This window comes from Plectrocnemia conspersa, unplaced genomic scaffold, assembly GCF_051122295.1.
Source record: "Plectrocnemia conspersa isolate PC_06_02 unplaced genomic scaffold, ASM5112229v1 ptg000008l, whole genome shotgun sequence".
In the NCBI taxonomy this organism is placed as follows: domain Eukaryota; kingdom Metazoa; phylum Arthropoda; class Insecta; order Trichoptera; family Polycentropodidae; genus Plectrocnemia; species Plectrocnemia conspersa.
Genome location: NW_028277172.1, coordinates 23996334 through 24019384, shown reverse-complemented (window position 1 = coordinate 24019384; position 23051 = coordinate 23996334). Strand labels below are relative to the sequence as shown.

The 23051-nt window shown below is 27.0% G+C and overlaps 1 protein-coding gene across 2 annotated transcripts in view; it reads right to left on the bottom strand.

The window, feature by feature from the left end:
- The window catches only part of LOC148233509 (paired box protein Pax-6-like), a 66119-nt gene that overhangs the window by 24722 nt on the left and 18346 nt on the right, over positions 1-23051 (bottom strand). The gene's annotated exons all lie outside the window — the stretch shown is intronic.

Here is a 23051-nt window from a genome sequence, read left to right as displayed (position 1 = left end):
AATATTGTTTGACATTCAATTGTGCCGTTTTCTTGCAGAAAGCCAAATTCATGGCTTGGGATTATTTCTCGTTTTTGTAGTATTAGATTTATTAAAATAGGTCAAAAACTATTTCGTCTTCTGAAACATTTTCTGGTTTTAAAATGAGAATAACCTGTGCTATCTTCAGTTGAAAATGTTTATAAATATTTATATTCTTTAATCACCTTTTTTGTCACTAAAATAGGTAATTTTTTATTTTTTTAGAAATTACTGTATTTTTTCTTCTTTATTTTATAGACATAATGTTGGAATTGGTTCGAAAACCTTAGTTAGATGATCAGATACTGCGGTGGCTTTATTTTTATTATTTCTTGCCCATTTTACATTTTCCAGTTTAATGGGTGGTATGTTCAGGTGTGATTGTTTGATTTTTTGTTGTATTACAGATAGAGTGGCATTAGTTGCAGTTAATTTCTTTAAAAATTACTTCTTTATGTCACTTACGATTTGTTTTAACTATTTTTTAGACATACACTTTGGTTTTAATGATTGTTACCCTTCTTAGTTTCTGCATTTTATAAAATACTAATTTATTTCCAAAAAAATTGTGGTAATTCAAGAATATATTAATTAACTCATCATGATTTAAATAAAAATAATTTGGTCCATCTTGTCTTGCTAAATATATATTTTTCGACTGACGATATATTTTAATCGGTTTAAGTCGGTGATCATCTTAAAATAAACCTATGTTGTGTATTTTTATTAATAAATATTGCCCTTTAGTTTTATGAAATATGTATATTTAATATTACATACAAAAATTGTATAATGCTTTATTTTTAGCGCAATTTTATAGTAAAGCATTTTAAAGTACTCTTATATACACAACCTTTTTAAGACTTCTATTCTTTATTGATTCACCTAAGATGTTAATAAAAAAATATTTATTAATGTAAAGCTGGTTTGCAGCAAAATATTGTACAGAAAATATTTAATTAAATAATTTTAAATATAGGTGTAGGGAAGAAATGGCGTATTTTAATGTAGCTTATTATTATTAAAATAAATATAAAAATAAATTAAACGCGTCATTTTAAACAATGGCGCAGTTAAATGTAGCCTCTAAATAAAAATATAGTTTTTGTTGCCTTTTGTAAGTCTGGCTTAAATTAGAGTAACTGTATTGCATATAAATATTAGTAGTCTTTAAAAATGTTTTTTTTTAAATAAATGTAAGAAGTTTTGCAAAAATAAAAAATTGTATCTTTCCTAAAAATAATAACGTAAGTTTGTATACTTTAAAAATATTGTCAATTGAAAAAAAATACGTTATTGCCTGTATTTAATTATAAATATGGTTCAGTTGGGGTTTTAAAAGTAGCTCTAAGTCATAAAATAATATCTGTTTTAATTTTATTTTAATTTTTTTATTACAAAACTGACAAAGGTGGCTATTACTTTACCTAAAATATTTATACTATATTATAGTGTTGGAAATTTTAAATGAAAATTGATATCAGTAAATTAAGTTAAAACATATTATACAGAATATATCCGAATTAATGTATATAAACAAATCCCGACAATAATTGTGTCGAAAAAATTATTTATAGCGTTTCTTTTATGAGAACCATTGAGTGAACGATAAATAAGTTTCTATTGAAACTACAACAAAAAACATAAAATTCAAAAACACTAAAAGCTGAAATTTCCAATTAGTCTACAAACATGGTAAAAAAATTTGATGCCTTCATACTTCATTACCCAGCAATAGAATATTTTTATATCAATAAAATTCATTGCCAAAATTAGGTCATCACTAAGTGATCGATCAGCGAACGTTTTGAATTTTCTCAAAACATATTTCCTAAAGAAAAACACCGAATAAAATGTTAGTGAATTTATTAATTTTATATAAAAAAAATTCGTTATCACTAAATGATTGATCAGTGGGCGTTTTGTGGTTTTTTTATTACATCTCATAAAAAAGAACACCAAATAAATTTTAGTAAATTTAGTTATATTTTTTTATTATATCCTGATGATGTATAAATACATCAATTGGTCCATCTTGAGTTTTACTAAATTTATTAGGACGTTTTTTGACTAAGCAAGACCTATCAATTAAATGTTGGAATATAGTTCATTTTGTAAAATTATTAATAAATACAAATAGAAAGTATGTATTTTACTATCGTATAGATATAGAAGTTTATTATTAATAAATTCAATTTAATAATTCTACATATTTACTAAAAATTATAATCTTAGAATAAATTATAAATAAATGTAAAAAATTAATATTTTTTTTAATATGACGATAATATATTGAATACGACGATTCGAACCTTATTTTATCAAATATATATCAAAAGATATTTTTTTTAATTTTCACATTTATATTAAATGTTTAATAAAAGATTCCTCTTTCTTGATATTTGGACATTGAAGTATGCCACTGAGACATATATTTTTTCTGCATCAAATTACTTTTAATGACATCATCAGCGTTCATAATTTATTTCGCCGAAAACTCCACACCCCCACACATACCCGCCACTGCGCACGGCTCCTGAGAAAAGCGGTGAAACGGGCGCGTAATTAACATTTCATGCACGTAAGTGCATAGTTATGCACAACCTTTTATACGTTATGTTACCGATTATCCGACAATTTCCGAGGCAATTTTCGCAGGCGTTCGCGCATGGGCGTGCCTGCGTGCATACGCACACGAACATCGCTCATGATGGCACAAATTTTATATGGCAACACCTCAACACACTTTTCCAACATTTTCCCTGTTCAAACCTATTACGTGTGATATTTCCCCATTCGTTCCATCAATCAATCAAATCAGCTTTCGATTTATAGACACTGCATGTTTGTGGATTACTAAATTTTTTTGGTATGAAGTTATTTAATAATTTTTTTGTAGAACGATGACGACAAGATTCTCGTCTAGTATTTATTAATCGTCATGGTCGCGTAAATGTAAGAAGGTAGCGTGTACTAGTAGAAAATTCTAAATAGCTTGTTCCTATCTACCGGTTGATAAAGAAAATTTCATATCATATAAAGGGTTTATACTCTAGTCGCTATTGCGTATGGAACAATATAATTCACGATGGCAGTATTATTGCCTGGATTGTCAAACTAAAGAAGAGTGGAATGAGCATAGTGATAGGAACAGATGCGCATGCATACTATAATATCTTTGTAATTATCGTTTTAAATATTAATTTACTATGCAGAATTGCTATTTTTACTTAAGTAGTTCATTGTAACTAGTGATAAATAAAGAATGTTACCGTTCCATTTGTACATTTTTACATCTAGATACGTTCTAAATTTGACCTTAATCTACAGTAGCTTATGTATATATTGTATATAATAAAATATTGAATTAATAACATTGCAGTTAATTTGTAATAAGAAATACAAGCTAGTCTAGATTAATGATATTATCAATCAAATGTTGTAGTATTTTTATAATTATAATCAGATTTTGATGACCATAACTCAAATAATTGTAAATATATATGATTTTTAGTCATCTAAATTGAGTGGCATTTTTATTGATTTTATTTATATAAGGTAAATTATAGCAATAATTTATTTATTGTTATCAATAAAATGTGACCTTAAAAGTCACTTTTTATTGACATTATTTATATATAGTAAAACCCCTGATTATTACATCCATATATTATATAAAATAATAATATTGCCTTGATTTATAATATCTTAATATATGTTATTATCCAATTAGTTTTATACACTAAAATATAAAATTTTAATTTATATACATTTATTAAAGAAAACTAGGTTTAAATTAAATTATATAAAAAAAAAATATTTTAAAAATGCTCATTGTACATGTCACTAAATAATAGCTGCTTTATTTATATTTTATATAAATAATTGCTAAGAATATTTTTATTTTTATTGCTATTTTTTTTTTTGTATACTTTTATTAAAAAAATATTAGTAAATTTAATAATATAATATTATATTTTGGTATAACTAATAATTTACCATATTACATTTTTTAACAATTATAGCAATTGATACCAGAGATAAAAAAATGTTTTTGCATTATATTCTTTATCCAAGAAATGTATGTCACTAATCACAGTAGTTCACAACCTTTTTTACAGTAGTTTCTTGACAATCTCTTAGAGCTCTAAAATATATCTTACAAATAATCAATTTTATAGTTGCTGTTACTTAAAACTTATTTTATATAAGAAATAAGTATGAAAGAAAAGCTTACATATGTTTTGTGTTTATTGTACGTTTCACAAAGGTATTTAATAAAAAAACAATGTAATAATTGGGTTTATATGTACATATAGTTATATTCAAAACGCAAGAAACACTGCTTGTTGTAAGGTAAATTTATGTAATTGTTTTAATTTGAATAAAAAAAGTTTTCCTAATCAATTGATGAAAATAAGAAAAGGCGCATTGTCAAAAAATTGCTTACATTTTTTGGCAATTTTTTTCAATTCAGCTTTTGAAGCTCAGAATGCAACTTATACTTATGTATTAGAAATATATTACCTGTCTAAATGTACAAAAAAACGATTCGTGTTAGTTCTCTAAATAGTTCACTATTTATGTGCAAAATGTAAGCACATCAGATTGTCCATTTCCAGTACATAAAATCTATTTGGTATAGAGCTATTCTGAAGTATTGATATGAAATTGCTTATATTCAGCTAGTTTGAAAAACTTAATTTGCTGAAAAATTTATAATAAATATGCAAACAAAAAAAGTTAAAAAAGTATGGTTACAGTGTCTAATAATTATTTTTTTACTTCCTGGCTAAAGCCATTCACCTGGGTATTTATTAATTCGTTCTCCCTTTTATTTATTTATTTCTTAGGGCAAAAAAAAAAAAAACTATTTGTAAGATTTTCTGTAATTTAACCCATAGAAAAAGACATACTTCATGTCTTTGGATTTCATGCTCAAAATTGTTATACCATTGCAGTTAACAGACTATATAGATACTAAAAAAAATACAAAATATTATTTTATTTTATAAGATCAGCCACAGCAAAAGTCGTGTTACCTTTTTCAAAACCAAAATGATTTAAATTTATTAAATAGGGATTGACCTGTATTTATTAAATAAAAATTGGGTATAATTATATAACCAAAGAAATATATTTAAAATTATTATTTAAAACCATTTCGAACAAATGGAAAGAAATATTAGCTCGTCTTAAATATAAATAATAACAATGAAAGAGAGATAAAAAATTGAGGTTGCGGCTCAATAATTGCAGTAGTATTATATAATATTATATGGTTTCTCTTTTAATACATTCGTAAGCCACCGGAAACACTACTCTTTGTGTGGAAAGGAAACGCGATAGACGTGCGAAGGCATTTTTAATCCTTTAAAACTAATTGCCAAAAGTGGCTACGTGGGTGTTTTACCTTCAAAGCGTTAATATATTTCACGGGTGTGTTCAAAAAGCGATGCAATTGGAACACTAACATCCTCATCCGAATTAAAAATATAAAATATGCGTGATTTGCTAATTTGAGGGCAGATGGAAAACTATTCTTTGTTTGGAAAGGAAGCGCGATAGAAAATGCATTTTTTTCAGAATAAAAATGACTTTAGTTATTTTTACCATATTAAAACTAATCCCCAAAAGTGGCTACCTTGTAGTTTTCCATTTAAAGTGTAAATATATTTATTCGTATATACTATTTTTAATTTATTATTTGTCATGTCGTAAATATTAGTTATTGAAAATTCTTCATTAATGAGCTACTTTAGCTCATATGTATTAAACAGCAACAAAAATAACCACGTGTGTGAAAGCAATTAAAAAGTTTTGGATCACTTAAAACATACACAAAAGTAATGAGTTTCGCAGAACTAAATTAAAAAGTTTTTAACCTTATAAAAACGACCCATTTAATTATCGTATTATAATATGCGACAAGTGGTATTTACTATGTTTAAACAAAAATGAAAGTCTAAAGAATTTTTCTAAAGAAAACTTAGTTTTTAGCGATGGGTATAATTCACCTGCCGAAATCATTTTTTTGCAGCTTAAATCATTACAACTGTAAATTAGTGTCAAGAACTAAGTGCACTAATATCGGTGACTGATTTCCGCACTTATTAATCGTAAAATACAATGCGCACAAATTAAAATATTTAATTCATTTAAAAAACCTATCTGCCATCTCGTTAGAAGATCACTTGCTTTAGCGATTCTTTAACATTTTTTAAACAATCAATTAGCTGCCTAAATCGCAACCAAAATAAAAAAAATGTATCGATTTAATTAGTGCTGATAAAATGTATTTATTTATCATTAAGTTGTACATATGATTTTCATATATCAATATGTATAATATATATATATTACTACACCACTGACGTTATTATATTTTATTTAAAAGAAAAATGTATATGCTCACGAAACGCATTTGCACGACTGACGTTTTGTCCGTTTTACAACGAAACGTGAATTTGTGCTTACCCAACAAATATTAAACGTAGCGTGACACATACACAACACGATATAATATATTTTTAAGATAATAATAAAATTATTATTAATTGCTAATTAATATGTACATATATGTTTGATGCAAATGTATCAAGAACATGTAGTGATACTTTTAATTAAATAAAAAATCATAAGACCTGCAGATACGCATGCTAGATGATTTTAAAAGTTATATTATTATTCATTAGGATAGTACCTAATGCTGAAACGGCCCTGTGTATTATTGCACGCGTGTGTGCGTCTGGTGTCAGGACTTAATAATAATTGCTCGTATTATTGGTGAGCGCCCGGAGCGATAAAGCCATGGTCAACTGTGTTCAACACGCACACCAATTACGACACAAAAGTCATCCGTTTGCATTCATTATGGCGAGAGTACACCGTAATCCAGGGGTGCTTTTGCCGTCATAGGAGTTTCAATTTCACAAAAAATGGCGCCAAAGGTAATCGATTCCAGACAAAGTAGTAAAAAAATTAAATACAACAAACATTGATGAACATTATTTTTTGTTACATATATTTGACTTTCTGTCAAATATATGTAACATAAAATAATAAACATTAGAAAAATAAAATAAACCTTATAGTAATAATAAGACAAGTAGTAATGAAAAAAATCGTAAAAATACAAAAAGGGCCTACTAATTTTATTTATGTATTGAAAGCAGGATATATTTAATTATTTTATATTATTAATTAAATTTAAGTTTAAGTAAAGACGTAGTCACTGATTCTAAAGATTAAATCGCCTCATGTTTTTATTTTTATTTCTCCAAATTATGGTGTATTAAATAAATTAAAACAACAATTAGTGTCTGTTAATTTAACAAAAATCTGCTTAAACTCTGAATAGCGAAATTTCTATCGAGCTCTTAAGTTTTTTATAATCATCTGAAATGTCGAAACCTATATTGGTTTGAAAAGTCGAAGCTTGAAAGGAGCATTCACTTAGATTGTGATATGCATCGAAAATAATTGACACATTTTTTTTAACCAATTGTTTAAAAATTAGAGGTTTTTATTTTTAACATTTCGCTAATATCGTCCGAGTCATCTTTTAATCTTGAATCATTGTAATTTGTAGTAAATAATATTGTAATTTGTAGTCTTGACTATAATACCCATCGAAAAAAAATGTTGTTTAATATAAAGTATTATAATATTAATATATACAATATAATGTACACCCATTCTTCGATTTACGCGGTCAAGAAAAATGTATTTTTTTTTATATGGCCAGAAGTGGTTGCAAAATATTTATATTGTCGTAACATCCAGAAATAGGGATTTTTCTCAAATTAAAAGACTTAAATATAAATGATATCGAAGAATTGTTTACTGATGAGGTGATAATCGAAGATGCTTAGCATATTCTAATATCTGAATCAGATAATGAAATCACTGAAAGTGAAAATAAATATATCAAACCAGCATTATTTATTAAAAAAAATTAGATGAAGCTCTCTAGACAGCCAGAAAATTAAAAAAACATTCAAATATGGAACGCGTGCTCAAATTCTAAAGAGACTTACAAAATACTTGTGTACAGTATGAAAATGTGAATACACAGTATAAAGAAATATGAAGAATTTATGAAAAATAACTACTCAAGATAACATGACCAGTTCTTCTAATGATGATTTCGAACCAGTTATGAAGAAAAGTTTAAAAGCAATAATGTGATGTTTTATAAAAAAATATTATGATAAACATACTCATTACGTATTACATGTATCTACTACAATTTTTAAAATACAACTAAAATTATTTTTTTATATTTATAATGAACTGTATCTTTTTGCGCAGATTTTTCGGATTGAATAGGAAATCAATGACTTCATTATTTACGCAGTTTTTATATATAATGGTACTAATCTTATGATTTTGTATGAGTTCCTTACGCTGTTTCCATTTACGCGTAGTTTGCGAAAAACGTATTTATTGCGTAAATCGGGGGATGGGTGTACTGATATATAATAAAAAAAATATTTTAATAACTTTTATACCAAGTTTTTAATTAAAAAGAGTCAAAGCAATAGTTAAAAGTTATAAAAAAATTCTATATTTGTTAGCAAAGAAAAATAAGCTTTCTAATTAATAAATAAATTGTAATTTAACTAAGCTTTTAATGAGTAATAAAATATATTTTATTTAAAATAAAATTCACTAGCTCTTCGTTTCATGGTCTTGCAAATTGGCAAAAATTTCTAAACCGTAATTATATTTATTTATTAATTCCTTATTTTCATAATGTTGCATATTTGCAACATACTGTTTTGTAGTAAAATTTTTAGAATTTGACTTTCAATATATTTTTTATTATTATTATTTCGTTGTTATATTAAGTAATATTTAAGCTTTAATATTTTTTTCCACGATAAAAATCATAAAATGAAGGGTTAATTTTCTATATTCGTGTGTTTATAATTCATTAAAAAAATATGTTTAATATAAATATATAACGATAACAAATATTTATCTAAAATATAAATTAGTATAATTATGTTTTTATTGTTTTTATTAATATGTAAAGCAATATATACTAAACTATAACATGTTTATACAATTTAAATACAAATATTTTTAGCTTATAAATATATTTTACAGCTGGTTTTAATATTTATTTATTAGGCAAATATAACCTCAAAAATGGTTTCTTACAAGTTATTTTAATTAATAGTTACTAAACATTTTTAATCGCTCACTTTTTTATATTTAATTTTTTTTAATTAACTTAGACAAATTGTGTTAATGGTTAATTGATAAAACTTTATAAATAATAGTTGAAATTATTATCTTAGATAAAATCAAATTTGTAAATATTTACCAACTATTTATTAAATACATAGCACATGAGGAATATCATGGCATTGTTTTTATTTACCCTAATTAAATATAAAATCTTAATCATTTTAATATAAAAAATTAAAAATTGCTTCAAATGATTTTTTTTAAAAATCAAGGAAGAGGTTTTAAAAGTTTTTTTTATTGTTAGCTGAAAAATTAAATACACGAAAAAGTTTATATGTTTAATTTACATAATTTTACAATAATCATAATTAAATATTTTTAAGGCATAAAATTAGGTACATAATTTTCCTCTTTATCATAAATAAAAAAAGACTTTAACTTATGAACTTTTTTACAGATATTTTTGTGTGTTTCGTATTTACAGTTTATTCATATTGTAATAATAATAAAATCAACTATCGCAAGCTCATTAAAAACAAGCTTCAGAAATAAATTTTAATAAGTCTTTAAGTAATTATCTTTTTTTTATTTCATGACTTTGAAGTCATATTTGGTGTACTTAAATCTTAAATTGTAAAACATTTACTGTATAATAGCAAAATTGTAACTATATGCAATAAATCAAGCGACTCTAATTTTATTATCGAGTAGGTATTCGATGCGTTCTCCATATGTGACACAAATTAAAGATAATGCACCACATAAGTGCATAATTACATTGTTGGCTTGATTAACTGTCCATTTTGCGGTTTCGCGTGCGTCTAAGCATCGCCTCGAAGAATTAAATCGCCACACCGTCAAATTCCGACCCTTCAAAGGGTTCAAAGATTCATTGTCATGCAAATTGAACACTTCCTACCCTCTGAATAGCAACTTTTGATAGATTCTATAATATATAATTTGCCTCAGTCTTGTTACGTTAACGACTTTTTCCCATTCATAGAAACCCTCTTTGCCACGCTTTGTGAGTCGCATTAATCAATTATGTCATTTAGGCATCAGCCAGTATCAACTATTTGGACACAAAGTAATTTACACTCGAACGGCGCTTATTGATCGGTCATCTCGATAATGGATCCGACTGCCAAGCTACCGAACGATTTTTTTTCTTCTCTAACTCCCAAACGTGTCCGTGGCTTCAAACACTTCTTAGAAATCGGCAAATTGATTCTTACTGTTCTCTTTCAACGCCTCCGTATCTCGTTTCAAATGATAAAAATCCATTTATTTAGAGTAATTGGATCGATACTCGGATCCATGACATGTTTCGTGAGAACGAACGTAGCTCTTGTAAGAAAGAATAAAAAACAGTTAATATTCGTATTCTGCTTCTGCAGAAGAGTTTAAGCAGGTGACGAATTATTATAAGAGAACGTCACGCAAATGATATTTTCGAGCTGCGAAAACGAAGACCAAATGCTTTATTTTTACTCTACTGAGGTGAACCAATTTGTGGTCAGTTGTGTCACGTGATGTGTGACTTTCGAAGCTCACGAATGCATATTTAAAGTACATATGCATATTTCTAGGGCAATTGCTCAATAGTTTAAGTAGAATTAGAAGCACGAGCTTAAAATAATCTAATCGGTAAAAGCTGTAAACTTGTTAAATTTATATTTTTATAATCTAATTATATTTTTTGAATAGATAAAATCACAACACAAAGTAAGGCTATTTTAATATGAATTTGGTTTAATTCTATGTTTAATTTAGTTTAGTTATGTTAGTAAAATATATAATATGTCTTTGTTTTTATATATTTGAGATAGCAAAATTAATGATTACTTTATATATATAGTGTATATATAACTCCAATCGATCTTCACAGATGAGGTTTACCTAGATTTTCCTAATATCACGGATCAATATTGTTAAAAGCTAGGTCGTACATATTAGGTATAGAAAATTTTCTATTAATAAACTACTTAAGCTCATAGATGTTTTTAAGGTATTTAAAAAAAACATAATATAACGTTAATATACAAAAAAATGATAAGTTCCATTTGGTAAGCCTATATTAAAAACTAAAAGTATGATAACATTAACTTAGAAAAAGTATTAAAAAAATCCACAATTATGTTTGTAGATAAGTATGGATTATTTCATTTTTATTAATAGTATTTTCACTATTGAAACATGTTCATATTAAAATATGGATTTATATTATGAAATTCTATTACATCAAAATATTGTTTAATATTGCATATTATACAAAATTATTGTATTTATATCTACAGATTTTTTGTTTTATAATATTTAGGGCAAAAGTGTAAAATTAATATTATTTTGTGGTTCTTTATCTGTTTTTTGGCCTTGCATTTATAATTTTTTTTTCGTTGTGTCGTTTTTCTAAAAGACTAAAGTAACGTTCATTACAAAATTATAAATACAAATAAAGACATGGTTATTGCTTTAAGATAAAAAAAAGTTTTTAGTTACTAATTAGTTTTCAAGAGAAAATTAGAATGTGAGATACAATAATTAACATAACATATAATATAAAAACTGTAGGTTTGTAGTATTTTGTATGTATTTTATATGGCGCCTTATTACTTTTAAATTAAATTCCAGTACTTCCAAATATTACTTATTATTGCAAAGTACTTTGCACTAATACAAGTATTTTTAATAGACTCTAAAGTGATACTTATTAATACACTTTGTATGAAAATATACAGAATATTTCATTCTTAAAACTTTGATTATTAAGAATTTTTTAGTTTAAAAGAAAAAATTATAAAAATAAAATAAAAGTCATAGTTATAACAAGAGAGGATGAATTAAGTAAAAATACAGAATTTTAGTATTAGTATTTATTAAAATACTTAGTTTTTAGATATGATATTAAAAAAATGTTTATGGAAATCTATATAAAAAAACCAATAATTTTGTTGTTCTGCAGAATTTTTTGCTATAAAGCATTTTGATGCAATATAATGTGATATACTCGTAATTTTGTGGCTATTTCTATGTATTAAATTTATTTTTATGTACTCATATTTTATAGTCATATTTAAAAATATATTTTTTATAATATAGACATATATATAAATATATTTTTATTAAAGACTAAACTTAATACCCTATTTGTTATTTTTTAAAAATTTAATTAATATAAGGGATCATTTATTTATAACATAATATAATAACAAACAGTGTTTTATTTTTATTTAGAATTTACATATATCTCATTCTAAACAAACTATTTTTATTATTATGTAGTTATAATCTTCTAATATTAAATTAAATAATATCATCATTTAATAAATCAATACTATTTTCATGATTTATCATAATATTATATATATACATAAATTATATTGTACTTTTACCACCTTTCTAAAATACTCCATTTATTATGTTATTAAACGTTTTTTAGAATTGCACAATATTTTTTAATACTATTTATTTTATCATTAATATATATTATAAATCATAATGTTACTGATTTAAACCTCTATGGTAATTCATGAGAATTGATTGTCCCTTTTAAATATATATATATACATTATTTAACCATTAGCTTAAGTCATTAACAAGCAATTAAAGACTATATTACTGATAACTATGCTCTCCAGTTTTGATAAAATTATACACTAGTTTATGATTTCAAAAGCTATCTTGAACTATAATCTAAGCAGTCATTGTATAATTAAAATGGTTTACTTGCTTATAACTTTTCGAGAACTGTTCCAGCATATTGTGTACATAGAATATATTTCTTATGGGCAAAGCTTTTTAAATGTATTGCTTACATTCAAAAGCTTAAAATACATTTATTGGGTTTATACACTGAAAATCAGTATTACATTGAGTAAATATTTTGTTATCTAAAGCTGTGTTATTGATATGTTAGAAAAAAAGCGACTTTCCCATCACCGTCACCAAATCAGTGATTTGCCTTATTGCATATTATTGTTTAGTATACCATTGTAAAATTAAATAGCAGTTTTAATTGTATTTAATAAGACATATTTATATACATACACAATATTAACCCACACCTGTACACCTCGCTTAAAATTCAATATACCGAAACAAGTCATTGTGTCGACACTCGATATTTTGACGCATCGCTAATATTACTCTCGCACACACTTATAAATATCTTCAATGAGAAAGAGAGAAGAAAAAAACGTTTCGAACATTGTTCACAAATTTTGTAACCGAATATGGCGGCCGTCTGTGCGTCCGTTAGACGCGCGTCACACGCGGTTTCAGTTGGCCGCCGCCGTCAAAAATGCAAATGGCGCCCGGTGGCCATATGCAATTAGACGGCGCGCTTGTGTTTTGTGTCGAAAACACACAATGGGAAATAGTATTTAATTGGTGAAATGCAAAAAGAGATCGACGCGGGGATAATCGCGGTTCAGAGTGCGGCGAAACAATGGCGTGTACCGTTACGATAGGAAATCGACTGCAAATGAGGCGAGTGCCGATCGCAATGGCGGCCGGCGCCATTGTTTTTGATAAAAAAAACTTATATCATCATAATTGTACTCAGATTTTTTTAAACATATATTTTTAAAGCATATGAATAGAATTGACTCTATCTTTCATATAAAAAATAGCAAATTCTTAGGTTGTTTTACAGTTGATACAATTTTAAATTACTTGGATATTGAAAAATTAACTCTGTAAAATTTTATCATAATATTTTAGCAATGTAAGTCAAAAAATCACATAATCTCACCTCAAAGTCCGTATTAATGTTTTGAATAGTTCTTCAGTATGTTTGATAGCATGTCCTTACTAGTATAAAAATTCAGACAACTCATTCATGATGTCATAAGGAAAAGGGCCAGTTACATCACGTATACTATTAAATCTTTTTGCCGTGTTGTTTTGTATTTTTTTTTATAGTTAACTATTTTTATATTTTTTTTAAATTTAATTTTAAGCAGTTGAGCTATTTTTTAAACTATGTGCTGCAGAACACTAATGTTCCGCGAACAAATTATTAACATGTTAGACTTTATATGGTAATATGGTTTATAGTAATATATTTTCGTACTCAGTGCCAACGTAACAGCCGACTGTCGACTGACTGACACATCTACACTTAAAAATAAAATTATATATAACGTGTGGTTTCTTTAAAATCTAATAATACAATAATAGTGTCAAATAAAAATAGACCAAGGCGGAAGTACGATAAAAATTATTAAAATTTTAGATTCATGTTTATTTGCAATTCAGATACACCTGATGCAATGTGTGTTTTATCATAAGTTCTTTGGCTTTAGCTCAACTTTGTATTTATGCTGATCAAAGAAAAAGATATGCATTTTTAATAGAAAAATTGACTCATTGAAAAAGTCTGCACATTAAATAATTATAATTGCTAAAACTAAAAATGAAAATACAATATCTTATCGCGTAAGTGACCACATAGATTGCTTTTATATTTCTAAAATTTTACATTATAAATTTAGCTAAATGTATAACATTTGACTAGCTCTACCAGCTTTAATACCTTAAAGTTTGAAAACCTAATGAAGTGTTTTTTTGTTAGTGTGCTGTGAAAAATCATAGTTATTAATTTTTACATAATTATTATTTCAATTGATTAATGAAAAATCAATTTTCTAAGATTTTGCTTAATCTCATGGATTATTATCATATGAATAATTAAATTTAAATCGGGCATAAAATATCTGAGACCTCATTTCTTTAAATTTCTATCGTGTCTGGATAATCGTAATTAATACCAATTTAACAACATAAAAAAAATATTGCAATCATTTTTTAATTTTACGAATAAAAATTGTGATATATTATTAAAATAAAATTGGGATAAATCGTACATAGTGACATCTACCTTTAGATCGTAAGTTATGAATAGTTTATATTTAAAGGATACGTAATATATTGTAGCATGTCCTCGGAATTTCATTAACGCAACACCGTCAGCCTTTAATGCTATAGCACATTATAAATAATTACACGACGCTTAGCATAAACACTGCGATTATTAACACTAATTTACGTAGAAGGAAAAAAACATAGATCGATATCGGAAAAATGTCTTCATCTGTGATAATAACGCCATAGTATCAACATTCGAAGCATAGGTGGCAATCGTACTATGAGCAACCCGATAACTAATAGCCGTTTACGTGTTGGTAATTGTGTTTCCACCGAGACGAGTTTCTCAAATAATAAGCGCAGATCTCATTTCAATTTCTCGCCGAGGCGGTTAGTTAATTGCACGTGTAATTAATGAAAATTGGGACCGTTTTACATGGTAGTTCGCGCCTTAGGAGCTAAACGCGTAACCATAACCGTTCGTGTAAAGAGACTATTTTAATTTGTCGCCTCGTAACCGTTTCAAGTTTGTTTGTAGTCTGCCAACAATCTGTTATTATTGTGGTGTTGTACAATACAATTGCGCGTTATGCTTAAGAATCGTAATGTAGCAAGCGATTTATGAAAAAAGTTTATAGACCATATCAATGAAACTCGTGTTTTACTTTTTTTATATATGTACAATTAAATTTAATATTTAAGAACTACATATAAAGATAAAGTGATTTACAGTAACATGATCTTTATTTTATTATGTGCAAATTTAATACATTATTACATTGTATCTATTTTGTGATTGGTTCAGTCCATAGTTTAGAGTAGATAAATGTCATATACTAACATTTCTGAATAAATCTATATTTTAATTTATTTCAAATTGCTTTCATTATTATTATGCTAAAGTTATATGACTTTAAATTAGATTTTTTGTAATAATCTATTGGTATATCAAGTTATAGTATTTTAAATTAAAAGAATTATAAGTGTGAAAAGTTCTATCTAAAAATTATTCTACAAAAGTTTTTGGGTAAATTTGAATGTGAATTTTAACTGTTACATCTGTGATGCATCTAAATAATAGATTTTTGCTTAATATTTTATAAATTAAAAAAAAATAAAAAATAAAATAGCAAATTTAAATAAATATTTACCACATTAAAATGTGGATATTTTCTATTAAATGTCAAAATTAGTTACATTTAAAATCACGTAAAAATAATTTAGCATTCTGGTTTTTCGATATTTTTATTATAAATTTTAATACTGGCTATATACAGTTTTTTTAACTTTTTATTTTAGCATATTTCAGTAGCTTGTTTTTGGCTATCAGCACGTCGCTGCTTAGTTTATTCAGCGGTATCATTGCTACGTACTGCAGTATAGCACTTGATCGGTCGTCAACGCACCGCTGTTTAGTTTATCAAAAATAAAAATTCATAAAATGGTCGATATATGAACCAAAGAGCTTTCTCAACGACGTATTTTGATGCTAAGGATGATTTTATTATAAATAGGTATTGAATTATAGACCGTAATGTATCAAAATTGGTCGATATATCGACCGATTTCGGCCTTTGGGCGCTATAGGGCTAAGGGGGTTCTTGTTACATATGTACAGAAACGTGTATTTTCTGATTTATTAAGATTATAATAATACAGTAAAAAATTGTTATTATCTTAATTTAATTGATAAGTATAGGACTAAATGCTCGTTGAAGGGATAAAACAAACTAGTTTCTGCATAATGACGTAAGTTAATTGTAAGCTGTAATATTACTTCATATAAAAAAAAATACATATAACTCATTTACAGACTTTTTTCTTGCTTGTTAAAGTCATTTAAAAACAAGCATTAGCGAAAAAGTTTAGGTTACACTAAGTGTATTTGAAATTAAGACATGTTTTTTTGATAATTTTATAATATACAAGGTTATAAATGTTATTTTAATTATACAGTATATTATTGTTTAAATCTGTATAAAGTTTATAAAAATGCTCTTTAAAGAGCATGATGATTTGTTATAGTGAGAGTAATTGATATTAGCGTCATGTTTCAAAAGAATTTTGACCTTTTATATTTATATTTAGGTTGTAGAAAAAATTGACAATAAAATCTGTTGCTCTTTTACATTTTTTTAAATTTCGAACAAGATAAATATAAAAAAAACCTCTTTGTATTATTGATAAAATGAGATTTAAATTCGCTGAATAGCTGTTTGAAGAGCCAATACATGTTTGGAATCTACCAATTTTCACGCAGATTCTGTTTATTTCAAAGCAAAGACATGGCTGATTAAAGTAGTTCGGAAAACCTTTAACAATTTTTCGCCATTCAAATACTTTTGACCTTTACTAAAATACGCAAGCTTTCAAGAAAGCTTGCATATTTTAAAGCATCTGACAAGGACCTATATTTTCTTATGTAGCGGTAATAAAAATGCAGTAGTTGTAACACATTTAAAAATATTTGTATATTTTTTTTTTAAAAAAACAGCTCAATATTTTATTTATGTGCATTAAATTGTAATCCCAAGAATAGTCGGATTTTTTATTTTATTTTTTCCTACAAATATTTGCAATTATCATATCGGATATTTTAGCTCACATTTAATATGTACATGTAACTTTTATTGCCTTAATTTTTGTTTAAATGTGATTTATTTATTAGATAGATATATTTTTTAAGTTCTAAAAAAATCCAAATTCATGTTATATGATAGCAATACATATAAACAATTGTCAAGACCGTGACCATAAAATGCCATTTTCATGTTATTATGGTAACGTTTTTTTATTCCAAAAAATACCAAAATCAAAGAGCATACGTATGATTAAAAACAATGGACCATACATCTCCATGTAGTTAACTATCTAACTACCTAACAAATCGTTCCCATTCAACTTTTTTTGATAATCACATAGGAAGAGTCGAGTTGTTTAAATTAGATTCTCATACAAATACACGTGACACACATACAACCACGTGCTTTTTTTATTCTTTGATATATAATAAAAAGAGAACTGCACGCAGAAGAAAATAAACGTTTTCGATAATTATTCCCGTATATGCGTATTCATTCTGTACACATGTTTCCACGCCGTTAGCCGCATTAAGTTATATGCAAAAGTATTCCACATTCGCTTGAGTTTTTGTTCCGTCATTCACCGATGCAGAAATAACCAACATTTTTTTCGCTATCAAGGAAATCGATCTTGAAAATTTCGTTATGCGAGGAGACGTGTAATTTGGCGTTTTTCCGCTATTCGATTCACGTTCGTTTCAATGCAACGATTAATTTGGCTTATCCACCAATCTCACAATGGTTTAATACGAAGAAAACGATTTTAATAATTTGTGGTTGTTTATTTATAATGATATGGGGCAATAAAGTATGCTAATTTAATGTTACGTTCCATATTTATGTTCAAAGACATTTCATTGTTTTTATAGAATGATCTATAGTAAAACTTTAGGTACATTTATTATATAAACATTTAATAAAAACACATTAAGATAAGTTTTCCTTGCATATGATATATATTTCATTGTACCACTTTTTATTTTTATTTTGATTCAAAATTACAAATAGAAAAATAATTTATATATTTTTTATTATTTTATAATGTAATACGCTGTGTTATCGTATTGTGTGTCCACAACTTTAGTTGCTAATTAAAATATAATAAAACTGTAAAGAAATATATCTATGAGGTCCAGAATTTTTTTCAAAAAAGGAGCCGCGTCAAAAAACTACAATCTGTCCTTTTGAATAATAATGTTTATCGTGAAAGTATTACCTAGATATAAGTAGGTGCTTTTGAAGGCAATGTTCCGCTTCTTTTATTTTTTGTATACTATGAATAAAAGGGCTAAAGGAACTTATACCTAAAATATATCAGTATATAGGTACAGTCCGTCCAAGATATGAACGCTCATCGTCACAGTATTGGTGAGAAAATATAATAGGGTGACCATGTGAAAATACAAGTGCAATTAATTTTTACTTTTTTAATTTAATTTGTTGATTTTAAAGTGTAAAATATCACTTATTTATAAACATATTTAATTCGAAAACATGAGAGCAGTTTTGGTATTACTCTCCAGGTTGAATATCTGTTCAATATAATATTTTTAAAAAAGACCAATAGAATATTACAGGAATTGTTTTATTGATTACAAAATACCACACCATGACAATAATTTATAATAAAAATATAACACATTATAATTTTTAATTCAATTTTCAACGTATGGTCACCTTACCCTTAAAACATCCCTGATTTAGTATTGGTAATGTTCTCCTATCGGTGTAAAGAAATTCGCGGAAAACTGTGTATGTATGCATGCATGCGTACACGAACCCTTATTTCCAACACAACGATGATGAGCGTTAACATCTTGGATGGACTATACATCTCAACTGTAGTTTAGTTCAGATTCATTATTTGAGGTGGGTTTTAACTTTTTTCATGAATAAATTCTTGCTATGATTTTTTCTTCGGGAGTTTTTCCCCTCTCGAAATCTGAGAATTCAAGTAAGACAATCAAAGGAAAGCTTTGAAGACAAAACATGATTTCAAAACAATCTTATAATAGTTAATATAATAAATGTATGTAAATGTGTGCCACCTCTTTTTCCAACATGTCACTGCAATTATATTAAATTCAGTAATTTGCTTGAAATCCGTTGAAAACGCCATAAAGTAATCTTCAATCTTTTCGTGCCACATTATCCATTCGCCTGTGTGTAATTACGCGTAAAGGGTATATCGCGAATAATATGCAAAAATCGCTCATTATGTAGATAGCGGAAAAGACAGCGAAACGTTTCGTTGCAAAAGACGTCTCCACATCCGAGGAGAGTTCGTCTTCTTCTTCTTCTTTCAACATTTTGACGGGAACAATGGGACTGTAAATCGCTTAACCGACCCAAGTACGTTCACACAGTCAGACGTCGGCAACTGTCGATCGGCGAAAGAGTAACGACGGCGGAATTCGATTACGCGACAGCTGTCACAATGGAGATGTGTTTGATGGGCGGACGCGCTCGTTGTGTGCGATTTTCAATGAAAAAACATGAAAAAATAAGGTAAAAAGTTTTCTGTCAGTGAAAAAAATGGAGACCTTCCAAACAAAAGTCAATATTAAAATGACGAACTCACTGCTTCTATATAATATATTTTAAATAATAATATTATAATATATATATATAATGATTCAAAACAAATAGCAGCAATTTAAATTATTTAAAAGTTATAAATTTTTAATTGCAAACCAGGTAAACACAATCAACAACCACTAATATTGTAAAACTTGACTGAAATCATAGCCTCTAATTTATTGATTTTATTATAAAATTATAAACTATTATTAAGGCGTATTAATAAATGTCACTACGCACAAAACAGCTCGATTTTATTTTAATTATTTATCAGTAAGATTAAGAAAATTTATAAAATTATGTGGTCCACCTTGAATCATATCTAAATTATAACACTTTTTTAACCCATTAAGAGACCATCCCAAATTAATTTCACCGCTCGACACCGAATTGTATAAACACAAAGCGAGCTCATTTTCAAATTGAAAAATAAATTAAACTAGATCGATACACACAATACGAATCGTCACGAACGTTACAATGCAACCGTTTAAGCGCCCGATCGTAGGACCCAGATACGGCAACGATTCCCAGTTATTAATTTATATTTATTTATGATTATTTTTTTCGGACAATGATAGACTCGAGGCTAAACGCGTTACGCGCGTTCACACGGGAAAAGCAATAGTCAAAAGTTTCAGTAGATATACGAATACATTAGCCTTTGGGCTAAACTTCATATGGTACCGATAAGCAACCATCGGTAGCCGAACGGTGGACTCTAATTACGGATTCGTTAATTTGCTTCACTTTATCTGTCGGTTATATCTATTCGGTGTGTAGTAAATCACATTGGGGAAATGGGACGGTTGCCCGGGGACACTGGAGTTGTGGGAATCGAGTCAAAGGTAGTGATTAGTGTTTTTTACCAGTAGTGGCCAAAAGATCGATCGGAATCGGTTTGTGGGAGTCGTCGCCTCGTTTGCCGAGTCCGAAAAAATTAACGATCCGGATTGTATCGGAAAATCAGAGCCGCGGGTGCTTAAGCGGTTAGGAGCTTTCGTGTGTAGTAAGTTGTGCTTTCAACGCGGCTCGAATCGATACCGTACGAAGAATGACCAAAGGCAATGTTTGGTGAAAGTTTTATTGTTTGTCACTAGTAAAATATCGGTTAATAAAATCATGATAAATTTTCATTAATATATATTTTTTTTAAACATTTTTAACGAAAATTTATAAACATGTGTTTATATAGCTGATGTATATAGATTTTATATGACAATACACTAAAGTGACTATTGTTTTATTAATTTAATGAATAAATCCTTGTTGAGTTAAAAATTTATTAAACAGTATTTAGGACAGCATTCACTTCTGAGAAAATCAACAGTATTGGGTGAATAAAAACATACAATTTTTATTTGTTGATTACATATAAAATATGCTCATTATACAGAGTTAAAATTGTATTATATTTATTTGAGACTGAAAAACTAATTTATATTTTTAAAATCGCTAGAGTACGCTCGAGATAAGGATGCCGGTTTGTTATTGTGTGTGTGTACATGTATATGAGAGGGAGAAGCGATGTAGCGTGTACTTCGTTGTCTCGCTTTCTCTTTTAAGGACAGTCGCTGATTCGTCAACGCTGGTATTTGTCATTAAAGTGCAGTGTGGCACAGAAGTTTGATCTTCTCTAGTAATTTATTTTAAATAATTTTGTGTTGATATTGGTTTAACCCAGATATGCCCACTGTCCCATGGGTAGGTCACTAAACTCGTGCCACTGTTTTTTATTTATAAATGAAATTTTAAGAGAACAAAATTTCTTGGACATATTTGAGTTAATTGATATCAAGGCTTCAAATATACGCTGTAAGTTATTCGTTCTCTTACCCATGGATTAAAATATTTTAATTATTTTTCCATTAATCCGTACGTTGTTGGTTTTTTTACACTATTCTCTGTAAGGCTTAAAAAAGGTATTATTCTTATCGTTGCACCAATGATAATTTTTTAATTTATTCAATGGATTCTAATGATTTAATAGAGTCGTCGAGCCATTAAACAATCTGCGAATAATTTGCTTTTGAAGAATAGCTAAAGACTTCATTATTTTTTTGACTAGTGAAAGATTTTGAATTTTGCAAATATTTTATTAATGACATCAATGTCTGGTTTCTTTGATTATATAATATATTTTTAATTGTCCGTTGAAATTTCCAACTCAGCTCAGATGTATGTATGTTAAATAAACATATATTTTCTTTTAAAACAAAAAAAAAATATTCTGAGCGAAATTGTTTTGAACCACACAGTTCACGCACACAATAACAAACCGGAATCCTTATCCTGAGCGTACTCTACACAAGTTGTTATTTTCTTCCAAATTATTGTAACAATGTAAAAATTAAACTTTTGTTTTGAGTGTATAGTTTTTTATTGGTTTAAGCTACCCGTGATATTATATTAATACTTTGAGTAGTGTGTTAATTCATACATATTTATTAATTGGGTAGTATAAACCAAGGAGAGAGTTAATTTTACGTATTCTTCTATATTTATTTTTTTATTATTATTTCATATTGCATTTATACTAAATTATAGAAAAAAGTTGTATTGCTTTGATTAATTTTGGTACTTACACATTTCTTTTATTAAATTTCTTAATGTAACATATTTATTATGTATTATTCGGCTTTTGTGGATTATTTTTATATCAATACAGAAGCTTTTAATATTTTTTATAAAATTAATAAAAAATATAAAGTATCATATACAAGCGTTAAAGTAATGCTCGTTGAATATTTTTTTGGTTAACGATTAAACCGACAACCAGTCAAGATGATCTCGATACATATA